This window comes from Cavia porcellus, unplaced genomic scaffold (assembly GCF_034190915.1).
Source record: "Cavia porcellus strain 051 isolate PalLab524CR breed Dunkin Hartley unplaced genomic scaffold, mCavPor4.1 scaffold_11, whole genome shotgun sequence".
Lineage (NCBI taxonomy): Eukaryota > Metazoa > Chordata > Mammalia > Rodentia > Caviidae > Cavia > Cavia porcellus.
Genome location: NW_026947494.1, coordinates 1,318,833 through 1,340,242, shown reverse-complemented (window position 1 = coordinate 1,340,242; position 21,410 = coordinate 1,318,833).

Genomic DNA, 21,410 nt, shown 5'->3' with positions numbered 1-21,410 from the left:
TGGTCTCAGGTCCCCATGAGCCGATGATGGGGGTGTCTGGAGGAGACCACAGAGAGGCCGCCACCCAGGGGTCCACATCCCCTCAAGCTGCGTGCCAGAGCTGAGTGGAGGAGGCTGTCCTGTGCCCGTCAAGCCATAGACGGGCTGAGCTGAAGCTCAGCTCCCGAATGTGTGCCAGTCACCTGCCTGGGCTCTGAGCCCTCACAGGATGTCCCTGGAGCCAGGAGGGGAGACCCTGCACCAGGCCTGGACTTCGTGTCTGCAGTTCCAAGAAGTCGCCACGAGGTGGCGCCAGACCTGCTCTGTGGCAGCACCTGGGCTCCAAGGTGATAGGCGCAGGTGAGCCTCACAGGTGCGATGCAGGCTCCGTCCCCCGGAGTCCAGCACCCAGGCGGGGTCCCAGGACTGCTGCTCAGTGCAGTGCAGAGGGAGGGAGGCAGGCGGGCTGCCAAGGGAAGCCCAGTCCCCAACCCACCCCCGGCTCCGCCCCACCAGGAGGAAGAAGACACAGCATGGACACCAGGACTCGGAGTGGATATGCTGCTGCTGCCAGGACCATCATAACCCGTGGACAGGATGCTCCTGGACTGACTGCATGGCCCCACCCTGAGGTTCCAGACTGGACGGCGATTTGCTGCTGGAGCTCTACAGAGCCTGAGAGGAGCAGCTCTCAGGCTTCACAGGCTGGTCCCCAGTCCCCAGCTCTTCCTGGGCCTGCTGCTGATGCTGGCCACTGGCCACTAACCACTGGCCGGATGCCTCTGAGTCTGAAACTCGAGGTGCAAAAGGAACAGTGTTTCACAGTGAGGAGAGGTCACTCCATGAAAAGCCTGGTTTTGTGAAGAATGGAGCACTACTCTGCCATGAAGAAGGATAGGCTTGAGTCATTGGTAGGCAATGGATGCCCCCTTGAGCCCACAACACTAAGTGAAGTAAATGAGACCCACAGGTTTAAACATCAGTGGCTTCTCTTCTGTGAGAAACCCAGAGTATGAGTGACTCAAAGAGCAAATAAAGAGCAGATAATAGAAAGGGAGACGGATCTTTTGCAAATGGGAAGGGGACCAAGACATGGAGTCTGTCCTTGCCTGGCCTCTGAGGCAGTGGGGGTGGCTGCAGGTCAGGAACCATCCTCTCTCTCCCTGAAGGGTAGTTGGGATTTGAGGACTCCTCGCTCTGACCTGGGGGGTGTGACAGGAGCCCATCTGCTCCCCAGGAGGAAAGGGGCCCTAGCGTGGGGGTCCCATGGGCACACTGAGCTCCCCAGGGCTGGAGAGCCCCGGCTGCGCTGGGTATAGATGCCCACAGTGCAGGGCAGCATCTCCGCCCCAGCAGAACCACCAAGGATGAGGCCTGGGCCCCTGACTTGATGGGCAGCACCAGGAAGCATGTGGGGACCCGGCTGGCCGTGGAGATGCAGGATGGGCTGTCCGTGGGGGGACGCTTCCCAGAGCAGCTGGGACTCCAATCCCCAAGGGCCCCAGAAGGAGGTGAGGGACACAAAGCCCCTGCGGTTGGAGAGCCAGGCACAAGGGAGGAGGTGTGCTGGCCCGGGCTGCTGACCAGGGCCGCACCTGAGACCCCCCCAGCAGCTCCCGTGTGAGGAGGAGGACCCTGTGGATGGGACTGGAGCTCTTACAAGGAGGCCACAGAGGACGTGGCGTTGAGCACCCTAGGCCCCCACTCCGGGAGGCTGAGGCAGGAGGACAGCAAGGTCAAGCCCAGTGCAGGCAACTCATCTCAAAATTAAAATACATATACATGCGTGGGTGTGGGTGTGGGCGTGGGTGTGTGTGCAAGATGCTGGGAGGTAGCTGGCTCAGTCTGCAATACTGCAAAAAACACAAAAGGAGGCTGTGGTCGGTGTGGCTTCCCCACCCGGGCCACGTGCTCTCCTCCTTGGTGGCCATGAGGCTGCCACCCTGGGAAGGAAGGGTTTGCAGGCCCTACTGCAAGCCTGGCCGGGACTGCCCTGCTCCTCACCCTACGGAATGGGAGCGGCACCCGGGGCCCCGTGTCACCGCGCCTGATGCTCACAGGGCCTCGGAGGAGGCCGACACCCGGAGCCAGCACTCCCAGCTGCCGGGTCGCTCGGCAGAGGACAGAGTCGGGGTGCGGGAGCACGGGGAGGAAGAGGCTGCGGCAGGGAGAGCACCCGGCAGCGTCCCCTTCCTGAAGGGCCACGTGAGGGGCAGGCAGCAGAGGTCATGCGCTGGGACCCAGCCAGTGACCCAACCTCGGGGACTGCAGGCCCAGGCGCTGGCCCCTCAGGACCGCCCAGGGCTGCTCCCAAGGGCATCCCTGGTGGCCGAGACAGGTGGTGGGCTGACTCCACCCAGGAATGATGGCACGCAGAGGCCCCTTGGGCCACAGTCTCGTCCACCTCCACAGGGAAGGCCCAGAGGGAAAAGCCTGGAGCACCCCCAAAGACTCAAAGGCTCCCTGATGCAACCACAGCATCACCCATCATCATGGGCACTGCCACTGTCACCTCACAGCTGGCACTGACCACCGTGGACACCGTCGTCTGCACCAAGAGCTCCCGTCCACCAGGCCCACGCACGAGTGATGGGCGGAGAGGATGGAGGCGTGGAACGGCCAGCAGCTCAGGGACATGGTCGTTTTCTTACACCGTCCTGACGCACACCATAAAGGTGGGCTTGTAAGGTTCAATGAAATACGGTAAGTATGATTTCAAAAGCTGGGCCTCGGGGCTGAAGCTAGGGCTCGCAGGACCGCACCGCTGAGCCGCAGCTGAAGCCCTTTTATACCCATCTATCTTGAGACAGGGCCACACTAAGTCGCTTGGGCTGACTCCAACTCAGAATTCTCCTCCTCCTCCTCCTCCGGAGAGCCTGGGATCACAGGCTTGTGCCACTGTGCCCAGCACGACAGCCCACTCTACCTCGGGGAGGTCTCAGCCATTGTAATACTTAGGCTTTTACAGAGAGAAACAGAAGAAAACGGCTCCGTGTGCACAGAGAAACGTCACCATGCCCTCGTCCTTGCCGCGATGCTTTCCTGCAGTGCATTGCAGAAATGCTGCGGGGCGGGCGGGGCTGGACGGCGGCCCACGGGTCCCTTTGCTGTCGGAGCCTGGGTCAGCCTGGTGTCTGGGCCCTCGAGGAGCGCCTGCCTCGGGGCCTCTGATGTCACAGGAGCCGCGCCGTGCGCTGCCCAGCCCTCCACGCACAGTGGCCAGCAGGTGCCCCGCTTCCTTCCAGGGTGCTGAGGGAAGATGGGTGGGGGGCCCTGGGGGACAGAAAGCTGAACTCCAGCCTCCCCTCAATGACCCCCAGCGGCAGGCAGGAAAGTGAAGTCTGTCCTCTGTCTGGGACCACTGTCCCTCTGGGAAGGGAGCTTGGTCCCAGGCAGTGAGGCCCACAGCAGGCCCCTGCTCTGTCCAGACCGGGCTGGTGGGTCATGGGAAATGCAGGACAGAAGGGCGACCACAGGTCATCAGAACAGGCCCAGAGTGCAGGGCCCAGCGGGCTCCCAGAGGGCAAGTGCAGAGCAGGAGCACAGAGAACCGGACGGCTCTGCCCCTCGTACAATCACAATTGGGCCATCGAGGCAGGGCGGGGAGGAGGGAGGCATCCCGGAGCCCGGATCGGGGGGTTAGGCACAGGCACAGATGCCCTGCTGGGTCCCTGGCTCTGAGACGTAGAGGTGCTGGCACAGGGAGAACGAAGGCACACACGGCACACTCCAGCACGCGGGACACACACAGGTGTCTGGGGCATGCGTCCGCGTGATTTTGCTTTGTGCAGCTCCATCCTCCTTCAGAGACGCAAGGACCCTGCCCATGCCCAGGATCTGGCCCCGCTCCCCGGGAGGAAGGGCAGGGGCCTGTGGGGGCCACAGCTGCAGGAGGAACACGAAAGGAAGCTCAGCGGGACACAGCAGCCCGGGACTCACCTCGTTCCAGAACCTGGTCCGCTGCTCTGAGCGCCCGGAATCCCTGTGCATGGCCTTTCCCAGCCCGCAGCCATGGCTCTGGGTTCAGTGGAAGGGGGACCCAGACTCAGAACAGAGCACCTCGGAGTCTGGGGCGAGAGCAGGAAGCAGCCTCCTCCCAGGGTCAGAGCTGGGCCACCCTGGGCACCCTGAGCCATGTTCCCAGCATCAGTCTCCCCAGTGTACCCCACAATTTCCACCAGCGCCAACCATGGGCTAGTGTCCTGGGCAGCGGGTATCCCGGAAGGTGGGTGTCCTGGGGAGTGCCCAGGCCCCTGCGGCCCCTCCCCACCACCCTGACAGTGGAAATGTCCCCAGACCCCACTAAGTGTCCCCTGGGGGCGCAGAAGGCAGCAAGAAGCAGCCTGGTGGCCCCTCGTCCTGGTTCTGAGAGAAAGGAAGTGCTGAGTGCTCAGCCTGCAGGAGAAACCCTGTGAGCTAGGCAAGCAGCGGCAGGCGCAAAGCTTTGCTGCCCACATAAACAATGCCCTCTTCGTTCCCTTCCTCCCTCTGCAGCTCTGGAGCCCAAGTTCACACCACAGCTGGAGAACTCAGCAGGCTCCAGGTGCCTCGATGCCCCACTCCCTCTGCCACGCACCCACCCTGGGGAAGCATCCAGACAATGCAGGCACTGAAGGGCTCCGCGTCAGGGCGGGGGCCCAGGCTGCCCCTCACACCCTAAGCTCCACTCCCAAGCTTTCTGTCCTGACCCTGGCTGAGCTGCAGTGTCGCTCTGGCTCTGCCGGGCAGTGCTGTGTCCCAGCCTCTGTCCACGCAGCAGCACCTTCCTGGGCTTCTCCCATTCGGAAACCATCAGCATGTTAACCTGCGGGTGCCCAGTGGCCAGTCTGGGTGACCAGTCTCATGGGAGGCTCCCAGGTGTCCTTTCCAATCAAGTGGAAGGGGAGCCACCCCATGAGCCCCACTCTGGCACCTGCGTCTCCAGCCCTGGACATGCCTGTGGGATGGGAGCCCAGAGTCCAGCCCCACTAGCCAGGGTGTCCTTCCTGCAGCCTCCCAACCCCACTGGCCAGTGTCCTCCTCGTGCCCTTCCAGACCTGCCACCAGGGCTTCCCCAAGCCTCTGAGAGTGGGGCTGCTTCCGCTTCCCCCATGGAAGCTATAGCAACACCGCCTACCGAGGCACCCCCAAATCTCTGGTGCTTACAGCAACATCTGGAAATAACTGGGCAGCATGTATCGGGGACAGAGTGGACATCAGGAGTGGGCTGTGAATTCCAGATGCCGGGTGCAGGGAGCTGCTCAGAAAGGGACCCTCTCCTGCTTGTTAAATATGATCCTTTCCGACTCACAAAGAAAGGGGGTCACGGTGAGGAATTACCAGGGCCACCTCCCCAGAAGTCATCTACATGTGTTCATTCAACAAACGGAAGATGGCTTCATTACGCACGTTCAATTTCCACGTGCCGTCGCCGCCTTATCTGTCACTTGTATCTAAGCAGGGCGCTTTATACGAATCTGAAAAATGAAAAATTCAGCACGGGGCACAGGAAGCTCATTTAATGTCGAGTGCAGTCAAAATCAAGATTTCTTTATTTGTAGTAACAACGCTGTTAAATCAGAAAATTACTCTCCCTTTCTGCGTGTCCTTCTCCCTTTACAATTCAGCTGTTTGATCATAAATTGTCGAGTACTGTGACTTGTCTCCTCCACTTCCCACACTGGCCGAGACAGATTAAAAACTCCGCACACCACCGGCCGGCCTGGCATACCATTAGCATATATATGAGATTTGAGACATTTTCTAATATTCTCCGGCAGGACTCATCTGTCAGCCAGGTGATGAATTATAAAAACGCTTAGCTTGTTTAGGAAATAAAGGGAGGGAGGGAGGAGCGGAGCAGGAGAGACCTGGGAAGGGTGTGGACCACCCCTCCTCGCCCCACTGTGGCTGCGCTGGGGTCCCTGAGGGGAGAGGCGTCCAAGATCAGCCGCCGGATGGGCAGCCGCGGTGGACCCAGCAGGCAACGGCCAGTGTCCCCCTCGCCCCGGAGGCCTTGGTGATGCTGGCCTCTCGGTTGGCAGAAGCGCTGGGAACGAGAGCCAGGCCTGCGAGCGGGACGGGGCAGTGCGGGGCTGTAGGGGACACAGGACAGGACGGGCCGCTGGGGACGTGGGTGTCTGTGTTCCCACACTGCGCTGCCCAGACGCTCCCGGGACTTGGACAGTGCTGGTGGCTGGGCAGCCGCAGCGACAGATTTCATCCCAGAAGGTGACCCTCATGAGGAAGAGGCAGGGCCCCAATGCGTCCCCGCCCCAACATGACGCGGGTGTGGAACACGCGACCTGCGGTCTGGCTCAGACCCCAAATCCCTTCACGCTGCCCTCACATGCACTGCCTCCTAAATTACTGCAACCCAGGTGGGCGCTCGGCCGGAGGGATGCCCTGACCCGTGCTGGCGTCCTGGTCACAGCTGGGCAGCGGGCAGTGCACCCTGCTCGGTCCCTGGGTGCCCGGGCCGTGAGCACCTCTCCCACGTCACTCAGGAAAGCCCATCGTCCGTCAGCCGCAGCCCTACTTGAGCGTGGTCCGCCCCGCAGGGTCCCTGCTGGCCAGCTTCCTCCCCCACATGCACGCAGCCTCAGCCTCTCAGCTCTGCTTCCCGTGGCAATTTCCCCTCCCACGCACGCTGGTGACACCTTCTGTGTCTCCTCAGTCCCTTCCCCTCTGCTCTCCAGGTCCATCATTTTCCCACAAATGCTGGGACTTTATTGTGTTTTCAGCTGTGTAATATTCCATCACACGCATGTTTCAGCCTCTCCTTACCCATTAATGGGCACAGAGGTTGAATTCCAGTCTCAGCTGTCCTAGGCAGTACCACAATGAACCCTGTGGAATTGCTGGTGAGGCGGAAGCTCTGCTCAGATTTGGAGGACTCTGCAGTGGACGCATTCGCTGACAGGGCCGGGAGCGGGGCACGGGGTCCTCTCTCAGCCTCCACACTGGTTCTTCTCATTTCTGTCCTTTGATTCTGGAATGGGACATGGCTCCCTGTCGCTGGACTTGGGCTTCTTCAGTGGACAGTGTTTTTAGGAGGGTGCCACCCATTCAGATCCCTGGCTCTGAGAAGTGTCCACTTGGGGAGGTGATGTCACGAGGATTTCAGCGTCCTGTGCATCCTCTGCACCCCAGTCTCCGGTCAGACGAGGGGCTGGCACAGCCTCCTCCTCCCGTTCTGGAGGCTGACACTTTCCGCCCCGTGCAGGAGCTGTGCCCCTGGTGTGATTCCACTGCTCTGATTTTGCTTTGGTTTCCTGGGCTGTTGGGGTCTCCTCCGAAGCTCATCGCCTGTCCCAGTGCCTCAGAGCACTGTTTCACCCCACTGTCCTCTGTGGTTTCAGTCTGGGGTCTCACACTTCGGCCTCCGGTCCACATGGGGCGGGTTTCCACACAGAATGGGAGCCAGGGGCCCAGTTCCAGCCTCCTGTGGGGACAGCTGGCTTCTCGCCCTGCAGGGGGTACTGTGGGCTTCTGCTGAGAAGCATCAAGCTTGAGTGCATGGCGTCCTTTCCGGGCGGCCGGTCCTGTCCCTGAGGTCCATTTCCACGCAGCACCGAGCCGTCCCGTTGGCCGTGGCCCTGGACCCCTCCCCTGTGGGTTCCATCCGCAGTGGCCGTGGCTATTTGGCCTCTTTTGTGCTTCCACGTGAATGGGAGCGTTGTGTTTTCAAGTTTCCTGGATCTGTTGTTGGACTTTTGAGGGAGGTGTCACCGAATCTGTAAATCATGTTGGATATTTTAAGATTTTAACTTATGAACACAGATCTTTTGATTTTTTTTCAGTGTTCCTATAGTTTTGGACATCAGAGTTTTGTGATTTTCATGTGAAATGTTTCACTTTCTTGACTAAATTTATCGCTAGCTTTCCATGTCTTTTTTCGGCACTGGGATTGAACTCAGTACCTCCTCACTGACCTACATCTCCAGGCCTTTTTATCTTTCATTTTGCAACTGGCTCTGGTGAAGTTGCCAAGCCATCCTGGCTGGGCTCAAACCCATGAGCCTCCTGCTTCAGCCTCCCAGAGTGCTGGAATGACACATGAACACCACCACACCAAGCCGTGGTGTTTTCTTTGGGTTTTGTCTTTTTAGGGGCTGGGGATTTAGCTCAGCGGCATAAGTGCCTGCCTTGCAAGCAGGCAGTCGTGAGTTCGATAAAAAGAGTTTTGTCTTTTCCTTTTTTGGTAGTATCTGTGAGTAGGCCAGGAGTTCTTTCTGAGGAGTCTCCTTGTGGGTGTATAAGAGTGCTACTGGTTTTTGTACGTTCACTGTGTGTCTTGCAGCTTTACCGAGTTCAGAGTTTTGAGGAGCTTTCTGTGGAAGGCCTGCATCTGCAGACAAGGACGATATGCACCCTTCCTTTCCTTCCCCTCGCCCCGCTGCTCTGGCCAACTCTCCCTGTCCTCTGGAAGGGGGCAGGGGGCGTGGACACCCACCTGGCTCCAGACCTCCCAGGAAGCTGCTCAGCTGCTCCCCGCTGCCCCGGAGGCTCACTGCGGAGCTGTCGCCTGCCTTTGCCATGTCCCGGCTCAGGGCCACTGAGATCATCGTGACGCATACCTGCTGGTGCCAAGTGTTCTGTGCACCCACTGAGACCTCGAAGTCTCTGTCCCTGCTGGGCTGCCACGAGGGCACCAGGAATGCGCTGTCAGGTTGATTCCCTTCAGCATTTTGTTGAACATTCTTTCGGGCACGTTCCCTGGAGACACGGGGTGCAGTGCACGGGTGGTGGTTGTCTTTATCTGGTTTCAATATTGGGGTCAGGCTGACTCGTGCAGTCGGCTTCAGGAAATCCTCCCCGTGCCGGGGTTTTGAGTAGTTTGGGAGTGCTGGTGTTCATTCCTCCCCAGCCTGGCAGAGTGCGGCAGTGTGGCGGTCGGTCCTCTGTCGGGAGGCTTCGCTTGCCGGTTTGCCCTCACCTCTCACTTTCAGTCTGCCGGGTTCCCCACGGCTCCGGCTCACCGAGGATTAGAAATCACCGAGGGCCGCTGTGTCAGGCCTCTGTATTTCCGAGGCATCAGCTGTCTCCTTTTTCATCTCATTGTGATTATTTAGGTTCCATCCCTTTCTTCTAATCTAGCTAAAGATTTGTCAATTTTGCTTATCTTTCCAGAAAATCAACTGTCTCGTTGATCTGTGCGCTGGTTTAATCTTTCTCTTCTGAGGCTGGCATTTTGGACCTCTGGTTCTCAGGGCCGGTTAATTTCCAGCCAGTCTGATTTTGGGGGAGCACAGGCCTGGCAGCTGTGGACGGAGCCCATTAAACCCTCCCGAGATTTCCTGGGCTGGAAGAGGTCCAGGTGCAGAGATGTCCGTGTCAGCCGGAAGTCGGCTGTGGCTGCACTGAGGGTGCCCCATCTCATCGGGCTTGTCATCGTTTCAAGAGTTGTAGTTTTGGGATTTCAGCTCTAGGGATTTCAACCTTCACAACTACAGCTTCACAGCTGCATCTCTGAGGGTTGTAAAGGGCACCGCAGTGAGTCACGTGACTCCCGTGCCTTGAGGGACCCTGTACCGCAGCTGGCCACATATCGTGTGACTGCCTGTGAACACCGCACAGCTCCTGCATGAGAGACGGCTCTGCGCGTCATGTGACCACCGCAGGTCACATGTGATCATGCACACAGCCGCGGGCTTTCACCTTGTATACCTATAACATGGGAGGGAGCGGGGCCCACATCTGGGCTCCTGGGAAGAGAACAGGAGGAGGGCCGGAGTGGGAGTGGGTGCCGTGACGGGGCGCTGGGCGCTGGGGCAGGGGGCTCACGCGGGGACTGTCAGGCTCCGGCAGACGCTGCCAGGGCTCTCAGGGCCAGGACAGCACCTGGAGGTGAAGAGGATCCGCTAGGTGTGCTCCTCTGCACGACTCCGCAGCCAGCGGGAGAGGGGTGCGTGACAGAGGCTGAGGAGAGAGCGACGGGGGAGGGCGAAGCATGCAGAGCCCTGCACAGCCTGTAGATTTTTCTCCCTCTGAATCCTTTTTTCTTTTTGAAAAAAGAAAAAAGAGTGAGCTTCTGACAAGCACTTTGTAAATCAGCAGTCCCGAGGTTCACAGTTCTGATCAGTGTTTTGGTCAGTGCAGGGGACCACGAAGCCTCAAGACTCTTTCCTGAGAGCTGAGACCGCAGGAACCAAGGCAGCCCCGAAGTGCGTGGGCAGAGCTGGGGGCACTGCCGGTCCTGGATGGTTTGATGAGCCGGGCTGAGCACGCCCCCACCTGCGCAGCCCGGCCCAGCTCCCTGGGGTCTAGATGATTTCAGCTTCACACACTGTCCTCGCAGGGGCACACCGCCTGGCCTCTCAGGCCTTCCGAAGTCTGAGTGCAGGCCTCCCTGACCCCACAGCTCTTGTGTTCTGCATGTCCGGGAAGCCAGCACCTCAGGGAGAATGCCAAGATCTTTGGCAGCTCTGAGTCTCTAGATGGCTGAGCACTGTGAACTGAGGATGAGGAACCAATTTCCTAGGCGGCTGTCCTGGGGCACAGAGTCCTGAAGCTCTTCTCAAAACAGAGTCTTCACTCTTGGACCCTTGGCCTCAGCGAGGGTCAGGTCGTGCTGATTCCTGAGCTGCACTCGAGCCAGTTTTTTAATTATCCTATTGTAAAGTACTTGGCTTCTTTTTAAAGTTAATCTTTCCAGCAATGAAGCTTTCCTGATCAAAACTTTGCAGGCACTGCCTTTCGGGGACAACCAAGCTTCCACATGGGCTTTTTGCCACTAATTTTTCAGTTGCTAAAAGCAGCCAACAGTATCCATATCACAACCTGAATTTTGGACTGACTTGAAATCTTTTTCACTAGGTTAATTTAACTAGTTTGTTTGCTTGTTTATTTTGTCTTTTTGAAACAGGGTTTTACTGTGCAGTTCAGGCTGGCCTTGAGCTCACAGTGATCCCCTCCTCAGTCTCCTAAGTGCAGAGGTTACAGGTGAGTCCACCATCCTTAACCTCAGTCTCCTGCAAAGCCTCAGGATAGGAACAAAATGCGAACAAGTCTTCTTCCAGAGTATAACACACATGGCCTAGAGTCCGACTGACAGGGGAGTGTCCCTTCCCAGCTGAGACCTCCTGAGCCTGGTCGTGGCTGGCTGCCTTTCTTTGTGATTTCTGGTCTTCTGAGCTCTGACTGTAATCTCCCATCAAGCTCAGCTCACAAAACTCTACAGATGTTTCTCCAGCTGGCCTCTCCAGACCTTTGCAAACCCCTCCCGTGGCCATTTCCAAGGCTTCCACACCCCAAGGACATGTAGCAATGTAGTAAGGAACCCCCTCCTCTGGTGCCAAAACCTATTTTAATTACTTTCCTCATCACTGGGAAAAAAGTTAAAGGAGGAAAGGTTTATCCTGGCTCACAGTTTGTAGAAGCTGAACCCTCTCCCAGGCCTTGTCCCAGAGTCCGCCGCCCCAGGGGTGCTGTGTGCCGTGACTGAGCCTTCTCCCCTGGAATCTGTGGACTGTGCCAGTGTCATCTCCTCTCGGTTCTGTGTTCTGTGCCTGACCCTGCTTCCAGGTGAGGCCTTCTGGTTCTCAGCAGAAGTCTTGGCTCAGATCGCAGGAGGACAGGAGAGTCCCATTAGCTCCTGTCCTGCAAGTAACCTGGCACTGGTGGTCTCACTGTCCCCCAGGCCACCATGACACACGTCGTCACTCTGATTCCTAGGGGAAGACAACAACTCGAGCAGACACTGGAGAAGGCGACTGTCCTCCAGGGTCACAGTGGAGACGTGAGTCCATCTACACTCTCATCCGCATCCGCATCTGCATCTCCATCATCTGATGGACCTGGTAAAACGATTGCCCGTTGGAGGGCCCATTAAATCAGTTTTGATTTCATGGATTGGCTTGGTTGTACAGAATGATCAAAAATATTGAAGGATAATGGATTACTTCCTTTCTGAAATGATCAATTACTGCAAAGTAAATACAGTTCAGGGAAAACAGTGTGCTCATTGATTACCCAGAACAGGCTATCGAGGGGCTGCGGTCAATGTCCACTGGGCAGCGATCAGAAAAGGACACGCATGGCCCCTCTCTGAGTCGGCTCTCGGGCTGATGGATGGAGCTGGCCCTGTGGTTTTTATCAGCCTGACGCAGAGCAGGGACCGCTCACCATCGCCCTCCCTGGGGACACAAAAGTCCGAGGATTGAAAGAGAAACTTGGCCACACCGGTGCCGCCGTGTTTTTAGCAGCCTAAGCACTTTAGAGCCGTCTATCTGCCCTTGAATTATGTTTTTCTGCTCATGATGATTTGCAGGTCTTGAAAATCATCACCATTTAAAAAAAAATACAGAAACATTTCAAAGCAGACAAAAGAAATGAATAAAATCCTGCTCGGAGCAGGAAAAGCAACAGAAGCCGCGTAGACAAAGCTGCCAATCGGGAGATTTCATGCTTTTGTTAATTAAATGAACAAAGAGGAAAACAGTGCAGTAGGCTGTGTCCTGCATAACAGCTTCCACTAATAAAAAGTAATAGACAATTTCCTGCATTCGGGCCTTGAATCCGATTAGAGCAGGTAATGGGGTTTGCAGCCGCGGCCCCGCCTGTCGGGGAGGCACCCCAACCTCCTGCGCCTTTTATTAAATGACTAAGTGCAGTCGCCTGTGTCCTCTCACAACTACGGGGTTGTATTGTTTTACATTTTGATTGAAATGATGTCACCGCCAGATAAAGCACGGCCGCACTGTAATTGAACCCGAGTTGTTTATCCCTATGATCGCAGCCCGGCTCCCTGACCGGGCGCCGCCCACCCCATGTGCTGACCAGCTCTCCCGACCCCGGGCGTGGAACGGGGCTGGGCTCCAGGGCCGGGAGCTGGGTTCTGGTTCCAGGAAGAAGAAGCAGAGAGGAGGGACCACCTGCTGGACTTGCCAAGAGCACCCAGCAGAGCTGGGATGGGGGACGCCTGAGTGCCAGCAGGCGGGCGCTGCCTCCCCTGGCCCGTCTCCGCTGCCTTCAGTGAGTTTTTATCCATGTATGCTGGTTTCATTTGGTTTTTTGCTTGGCTTTTTTGGTGGCCCTGGGATTAAACCCACGGCTTTATGCTGAACTCCATCCCAGCCCTTGTGCTTAGGTTTTTGTTTCGGTTATTTATTTTATTTTATTTTATTATTTTGAAAGAGGGTCTTACTAAGCTACGGAGGCAAGGCTCCACTGGGTGGGTTTACGGCCCCATCCTCTGAGTGCTGGGGTCACAGGCATGCACCACCGCGCCTGGGGCTGACGCTGTTTTGTTTTGTTGTTTTTAATCACCACGTTCTCCCTAAGTCTTGCCTCTGAAACGTATCTGTGGAACAGGCCTGCCGCCACACCCCTGTGATTGGATGTAAAGGCTGCCGCAGTGGCGTCATTCTTGGTGCCAATGAGAGAGCCAGGCGCACCTGACCATGACCCAGGCCAGCTGACACAAACCCCCCTCCCGGTGCATCGTCCCAGGCATCGGAAGCTGTGCTCCTTCTGTGTGGCCGGACTTTTACAACCGTGTGTTGAATTCCGCATCGCTGTCACCAGATTATGCATCTGCTGCTTTTTATTAGTGTGTGTTTATACTGCGCTGCAGCACGGCGAACTTGTAAACTGCCCGAGCCACTGTCCCTCAGAAATGGAAACGCACTCCTGTTTCCTTAACTCGCTGGTCAGCGTGCCCTCATTTCTAGCAATCAACTTCTCTTTGTTCTTGGTTTTTCTGCAAGATTTTCTTGCATTTTGGAAAATTCAGGCTCATAGAAATGAAAGTCTAAGCATCCCAAAGTATCTGTAACCCTCAAAATACACAACAGACCTCAGGCTTAGTGCTTCCCCCAGAACACCTGGCCAGGCCATGTGCAGTCACCAGCAGTGAAATGTAGTCAAGGCAGAGAATGCGTGCTTGGTGGAATATTATCCTGCACTGAAGAAGAGTTCCCCAGTCACGAGGGCGTAAGCAGATCTCAAAAGCAGAGGGAAACACAGAGCAGCCACTTTGAGCAGGCTCTGTCCTCTGTGATTCCTGCACAAGGTGCCTGCAGAAGGCACAGTGGCCAGGGGCTGCCCTGTGTGGGTGCCACCCATGAGGTCATTCTGGTGTGCAGAATGATTCCAGCATCCTCTCGCTGCAGCATGATGGGTTCCCAGCCCTGAGCCTTCCCAGAACCCAGAGTGAAGTTCAGTGTTAGGTGCTGTTATGACAACCAGAGCAAGGGCTGCGTGTGCAAGAAGAGTTCCAGGGAACACTGCACTTCTGCTCAATTTTTCTAAAATTTTGAATATCCGAAAATAAGCACATTTGTAAAATGTACAGGTATGCTTGACTTAATCCTTGCCCCCAAGCCCTGGGTGCATTTTCTCCCAAGTCAAAGCATACTGTGGTTCGAGGAGGGTCCCCACACCTACTGCAGCTGCCACCTGAGCCCTGCAGGATGTCTGTTCCATGTCCCCACATCCCTCAGTCCAGTGGTGCCCACGGTGATTTCTGACAGCGCCGCCCCTCTGGCTCCCATTGTAGACCAGGCAGGAAGAGGCCCTGCAGCTCCTGGTGACCAAGACGGGGTCTGCAGACGTCCTCACTTCCATCATGGCTTGCTACTCAGCAGGCACACACTCCAAGTGATCACTGGGCAGCTCCCCGTGCCTGGGCCAGAGTTAATGAAGTCGCCTGTGGGAGGGGCGCTCAGCACCCAGGTGCACTTTCGGGTTGAAGAGCCTGTCCTCCCGGCGCGTCTCACCTGCTCAGCTTCCTGTGAGAGCGGCACCAGCCAGAGTGCACAGCCACGTGCACCACCAGAGACAGAGGCCTCTCATCAGTCCCCGTGCCAGCTGTGGGCACTACAGAGGCAGCACGGCCTAGTGGCCCCTGGCACCCACTGCCCACCTGCTGAGACATCCATGGTCACAGGCCACGTTCCCAGCTCACCCTGAGCCCCTGTCCCTGCACCCCTGTGCTTCCTGTTTTCCCCCTAGAGCTTAACTTTCCTTTAAGATGACAACTGCTTTCCCTCCACAGGATGGCACCCACAGTCGCAGCACCCCGCTGGCACACTGGGCTCGCCTAGTGAGCTCTCGGGGGCCTCTGATGAAAGGGCCCTGCCACCTGCGGGGTGGAGCTGGGGCTGCAGTGTGAGACCACAGCCCCTCCATGTGCTGGCACAGGCCTGTGACTGGCAGCTGGGCAGGGCTGGGGCCCCAGGTGAGGGTCCCATGGACAGTGGTGGGGTGCTGACCCCAGGACTGGTCACCACGACCCAAAGGAACCAGAGGGGCTGGAGTCTGTTCTGGCTCGGGGACTGCAGGGTTCTCAGGGCTCCTGCCTCTCTGGGACGTGGAGCCCCTTTTGTGACATTAGGGTCTTGATCAGGGTCACAGGAGGGACAGAAGGGAGAGGCCTTAAGTGGGAGAGAGGACTGGGGATCATTTTGCTAATGGAAGGAGGGGAGAAGCCTGGAGAAACTTCCTGCATGGGGGGAATTGGGGTCCATGAAGCTTTGGTGGGTTCATCAGGATTACAATTGGTTTTGCATAATTATAACTCCAGGCGTTAGTGAGGAGGCTCAGCCAGCTCACTGTCACACTGCTCCCTGTGGGTGGAAAGCTGCCCATGGGTCCTCAGGGACACACGCAGGGCCTCTGGTGGTCTGAGGTGCTGGACCTTGCCTGTCCTGTCCAGCACCTGCATTCAGCCAAGGTACCGTGTAACCCCAGCTGATCCTCCATGTGACACTTCAAGGCTGTAGCCGGGCACCTGGTGCTCACTGTCCAATTCATATGGACTCCTGGTCTTTCTGGGGAAGAGCCTCAGACCCCAGGGCAAAGTTACTCCCAGCATCTCCAACCCAAACGCGAACCTGTGGAGCTGGGGACCTGACAGACACCACGGCTCAGCTCTCTTGTTTCTCCTTGCTCAGCCCATAACCCGGTCCCCAAGGGGCTCTGCAGGGGGAGGGAGTGGGTGAGCCAAATGTGACCCCAGGACTGGGGACCCCACCAGGGCTGCTCATGCCCCTCCTAAACTTGCATCTCCTGCCCAGCAGCAGAGACGGCCGAGTGGCTCCTGAATCAAGGCGATCCCTCTGCTGTGTCCCTAAGGCCTCCCCAAGGAGCTCCATACTCTGCACGGCCAGCCCCAGATGTGGGCCTCAGAGAGGAGCCCCACCAGGAGACCTCCAGCTCCAAGCCAAGATCACTCGACCGCTGGAGACACCCGGGGCCACACCACACCACACCAGGGGCCACACCAGCAGTGACCAGCAAGAGGCCCAGAGGCACTGAGGGAGCCGAGGCCAAAATAACATCACGACATTCACTCTTCAAACTCCACAGAGCAACAGCCCACAAGGTAAGCCAGGGTTTCTTTGCTGAGCCAAAGTGGGGAAATACCTGCTAAAATAAAATCTGTAAACGGGACCAAGCATCTCTGACCACACAGACCAATGTCCAGGACATCACAGAACACAACTCCTTCTGCCAAGAGACTGCAATAGGCAGAAAACCCCTCTGAGAGAAGCTGGCATTTACACTGATCCTGAAAATTTATCAATAATCACTTACAAGCTGAAACCAATGAAAATGAAAATTACCACAAAGAAATACTGTGAGCCCTGGACTTATGAACTCCCTTCATTCACAGGACTGATGGTAACCAAACTTGGGTGTAAGTCAAGGCTATTTTTCCCAAAAGAAATCACGGAAATACCCATAATGCATTCCAAATCTCCCTAAGCATCCCTTAACTAACCTTTTCATAATAAAAATAAAGTGTTGTATAATGTCTGTAATTTACCAGAAACACCAACAGTTTTCCTAGTGTATTCACCAAAAAGTTATAAAATATGCCTGCGTAGCCGAAACAATTCCATGCCACTCAGGCTGCATGTCTGGCCTGCAGGAGAGGAGGGTGAGGTGGAAGGTGGTTATCACTTGGAAGAACAGAACAAGTCAGAGGTCTCTCCCTGCCTGATTCCCAAGCTGGGTGTGAGGCTGCTGTGCTCAGACAGCCAGGACTGGAGAAGACAGATGCGGCACTGGCGGAGGGAACATCGGTCAGTACAGCCGCTGCGGCAACTGCTCGCCCTGAATAGACACATCCACGGGAGACGGTGTGAGTGTGGAAGGGGCTCTGCAGTCCCCAGCTCGCCGTGGCTCTGTTCACAGGAAATGGAGCAACTCGGCATCCATCGGCGGAGGACAGGTGCGGTACCGTGTGATATGTGTGCACCGTGGAATACCAAGCAGCACATAAGAAGAGAAGCCACACGGCTTGTGTCAGTGCGAGCGAGCCTGGCAGACACAGTGCTGAAGCACAGGCTGCGTGCGCACAGGACAGACGCCGCCTGGTCCCGCATCCATCCGAGTAGACAGAAGAGCAGAATCCCAGGCCAGAGAGCAAGCACGGAAGGACGGAGGCTGGGAGGGGGTTAAACACAGTTCCAAACTCCGAGGAAATAAAACTTAAAGTGGCTGTGCCTTCAGGTCACCGTCCCGGAGGACCTGCGGTGCTTTTCCTGGGAGCTGAGGACACAGTGTGGCTGGGTTCCCCCTCGAGGCCGCAGCCCAGGTCGGGCTGTGAACAGAAGCAGCGAGGGGCGAGCTCCCTGCCTCTGCTCTTACGGAGAGGGGAGGAAACCACAGAGGCCACGCCATGAGCCTCGGTCATCTGGAGGCTCCAGCAGCCCGGGGAAATGCCACGTCTCCCGTGCGTACCACATCCAACACCGGTCCTGCACCTTTCTCCACAACCACAAAGACTTCAAGACCCCCAGATCGCTCTCGGATCCACCGCCCTCCTCCGGGTGCCAAGGGGCAACATGTCACCTGCCAGCGGCCGCGTTAGGCAGATGTCAGTGCGTGACTCACTCGAGTGCAAAGAGGGACGGAGTGTGTAAGACGTTAACTGAACCTCATGCATGGCCACAGCAATGGCCCAGGCGTCCTGGGGCAGCGGAGCCCTAACAGGAAGACAGCTCCTCCTCCACACGGCAGGGAGCACCTCCCGAGCAGGGGCACCCATGGAGCTCGTCCTGGCCTCCCCTCGCCGTGGATGCTGGGGCTGCCGGCTGTTGGGCTGTGGGTTGAGGCCCTGGGCGCCCTGCTCCAGGTCCCGGTGACACAGGATAATTCCATGGCATTGGCCTAGATGCTTCAGGGCAGGGAAGCCCATGCCACTTGAGGACCACACTGCACAGGAAGTCAGGTCTCCTGTCCAAGCAGGGATGGCCACGGTGCGTGACGGTTGCTTGGAGCATTAACCCTAAACAGTGTCCCCTCTGGCCTCTGCCACGTCTCACCCCTTCACTGGATCCAGGGTGTGGGCCTCAATAGCCAGTCTTCAGGTCCACAACGCTGGACAGGACCCTGCCACCAACACTTGATCCCATACCCGACGGTCATAGTCAGAAATCAGAATTGCAGCTCTCATAGAGACCTTTGGCCTCCACTGGGCCACATGGACACAAGGACACAGAATCTGGACACGGGGACTCAGCGCTGCATGAGCCTCGGGTTCACAGCAGCTGGTGTCAGAAGTTTTATAAAGGTAAAAGCTGCCACCCTTAAATGTGGTGAACTTTTCATTGAGGAGACCGCTGTCCCCAGCATCTAAGTGCTAGTCCTGCCTATGAAGGATATTGCTTGTGGGCTGGGAGCTCAGGGACACAGTCACCTTCAGCACAGAGGTGACCGAGGTCATGCCAGGGCCACACAAACAAGAAAACCCAGAACTGTCTCCACAGAGACCGAGACTCATCGCTCAGAAATCTCAAGCTCCCTCCCCACAAATCTACTTTGGAAGTGGCCTCTGATTGCTGGGCAGAGCCCTCTCCTCCCCCTGGTTGGTGGGCAGGGCCATCCTCCAGCGCTGATTGGTGGACAGATCCGCAGGTGGAAAAGGGCAGAGCTGCTGGCATCGTGCCCAGGTGGGGCAGTGTGCCTGGCCCTGGGAGGACACAGAGCGAAGGGGCACTGAGAGGAGGGTGCGGGAGGACTGGAACCGAGGCCGAGGAGCCTCAGTAGCTCCCGCACGTTCTGCAACTGCAGAGAAGACCTCACTGCTTCTGGAGGCTTTCTAGAGAGTGCACGTGCACACATACATGTGCATGTCCGTGTGTGGGCGTGTCCACATGCACACGTGCTGTCTGTCCAGGCAGTGTCCTGGCCAGGCCTTGGGGCGGCACCAGGAGGCCCATGCAGTCCCTGGGGCCACTGCCTCTGCTCTGTCACCTTCGCTGGCTGAAGATGTCCCAGCAGACCAGCGGAGCTGCTCCTGAGTGTCTGAGGGCCATAAAGGCGGGGGCCCAGTCCTGCCCTGCCCTTCCTCTCCACTTCCAGCCTCTGTGTCCCTCCACTATGATGCCCCTGCCTGGGGCAGCTGGCCACAGACCACAAACCCGCACTGACAGCCCTCCTGTTCCGGCTGCAGCAGCAGTGTGGATGGAGCCCTGTTTCCCGGTTGTAGGCTCTGCCTGCCTCAGCCTCTGACCCTCAGATCTGACTCACACCTCCTCTTCTCATGCTGAGCTGGCGTGGGCACTGCCCTCCAGGGATCTCCCCACAAGACCGGGCTTTCAGCTGAGCCCCTGCCTTGTTTCTCCTGCATCTGGCCTGCCTGTCCTTCAGCTCCTTTACGTGCACCCCGCTCCTCCCCAGCTGCTGACCCGAAGCCCCGTGGAGAGGATCTGGTCCCAGGGCAGCTCTGAGGTCACACTCTGCTCTGAGGTCACAGCTCTGCTCCAAGCAAACCAGAAAACTCGAGAGAAAAGCAAAGTCAAGGTTGGTCATGTGTGGGGAGGAGGAGCTCTGACTCACCATTTCCCCTCCAAACTTCAGGAAAATCCTGACTCTGCCACAGTAACCGGGAAGAGAGGCCCTGGGATAGCCCATGTGCCTCAGGCCTGGTCATCCCTCGCCTCAAGCAGAAGCCAAAGACAGATGAACACTGCACGGAGGAGACACAGGTGGGAGCCTAGGCCAACGCATTCTGCTCCTCCCAGCAGACGGAAGGCTTCTCAGATGTGCTGGGCACCAGGCTCCACAGTAGGCTGTGAAGGAGGCTGGCAGGGGGTAGCTCACAGGTGACATGGCCAGGGACCCAGAAGCAGCCCAGAGCAGCAAGCAGCTGGCACCTGCAGCTCTGCGCTTCAGGAAGCTGCACAGTTCCAGGGACAAGTGCTACTCCCGCAAATCTGTGCTGGAACCTCAAACCTGGTGGGATTGACATCACAGTCACAGGGCATCAGTGCCCTCAGAGAAGAGCCATGAGAATGCTGCAGGGACATGCTGCCTGCGAGCCCTGAGGAGGCCCTCACCAGACACTGACTCTCCCGCGCCTGGACGATGGGCTTCCAGCCTCAGAATGATGCCACATAAATGCTGTTTGAATCTGCAGTGGCAGCCTGAGGAGACCAGGACAGCAGTGGCCTGGGACCTGGACGTAAGCACACGCAAGGCCCAGCAGCAAGACCCACACTTGCAAATCCCAGGACACAGCACAGTGAACAGGCAGTGGCTTGTGACCCCGGCACCAAAAGAAAACCACCTCGCGGACGGAGGACCCAGCTCTGAGTCCCACCCACCATGTGGACACAGGCGCTTCAGCACAACGTGCAGCTCCCTGGGCCCACCTTGCTCCCTTCCAACCACAGAACGGGGGTCACAGCCCTGGTCATGGAGACCTTGAAGGTCTAAATCAGCAGTAGCGGTGGCACAGCTGCCCACGGTCAGTGCCTGGTGGGGAGCAAAGAGGACTTCCATCGTGGACTCAGAAGGGCGGAAGCACAGCCCTGGTGTCCCACGGCCCTGACGCCTCCATCGCAGCCTGGGGTGACATGTGCTCCTGGAATCCCATCTGCCCATGCACAGGCACAGTGCTGCACACTGGGGAGTTCAAAAACGGGCTCAACGCACAAACAACAGACAAAATCAGAGCTCTGTGTGCAAGATTTCACCTGCCCCTGGTGATGGAGACCAGCATAGCTGCAGAATGAGGCCCACAGCAGGCTAACTTACTGGTCCAGAATCCTCCAAAACCATGACCCCAGCCCCTTTCTGTGAAGAATTCTCCTTCGCAAAACAGGACACAGCCCGCCAGCTGCCGAGACCGGGCAGCTGCCTGCACCCCAGAGCCTCCTCTCACAGGGTAGCTCAGGAAGGGGTGGCAAAGTCCCATGGGGAAAATCACACTCTTTCTCTTGGGAAAGAACACACAGGAAAAGATCTGTGTGGAACTGGGGACCCGACTGCACCCCAGGTAACTGGGTCGCTCAGTCCTGCACTGCGTGATCAGCACTGGCTCTGCACCATGGACACAGCTCGGCTGGCGTGGAGCGGCGAGGGCTGACTGGCAGAGTCCCCTCCGCCTCCCAGGCGGTCAGGCTGAGGCACGCTCCACTGCTGAGCACGGCCCGGGAGCAGCGCTCTGTGCATGGCCCAAGCTCTGCCGCCTTGCTGGCACCCTTCCCGTTTGCCTA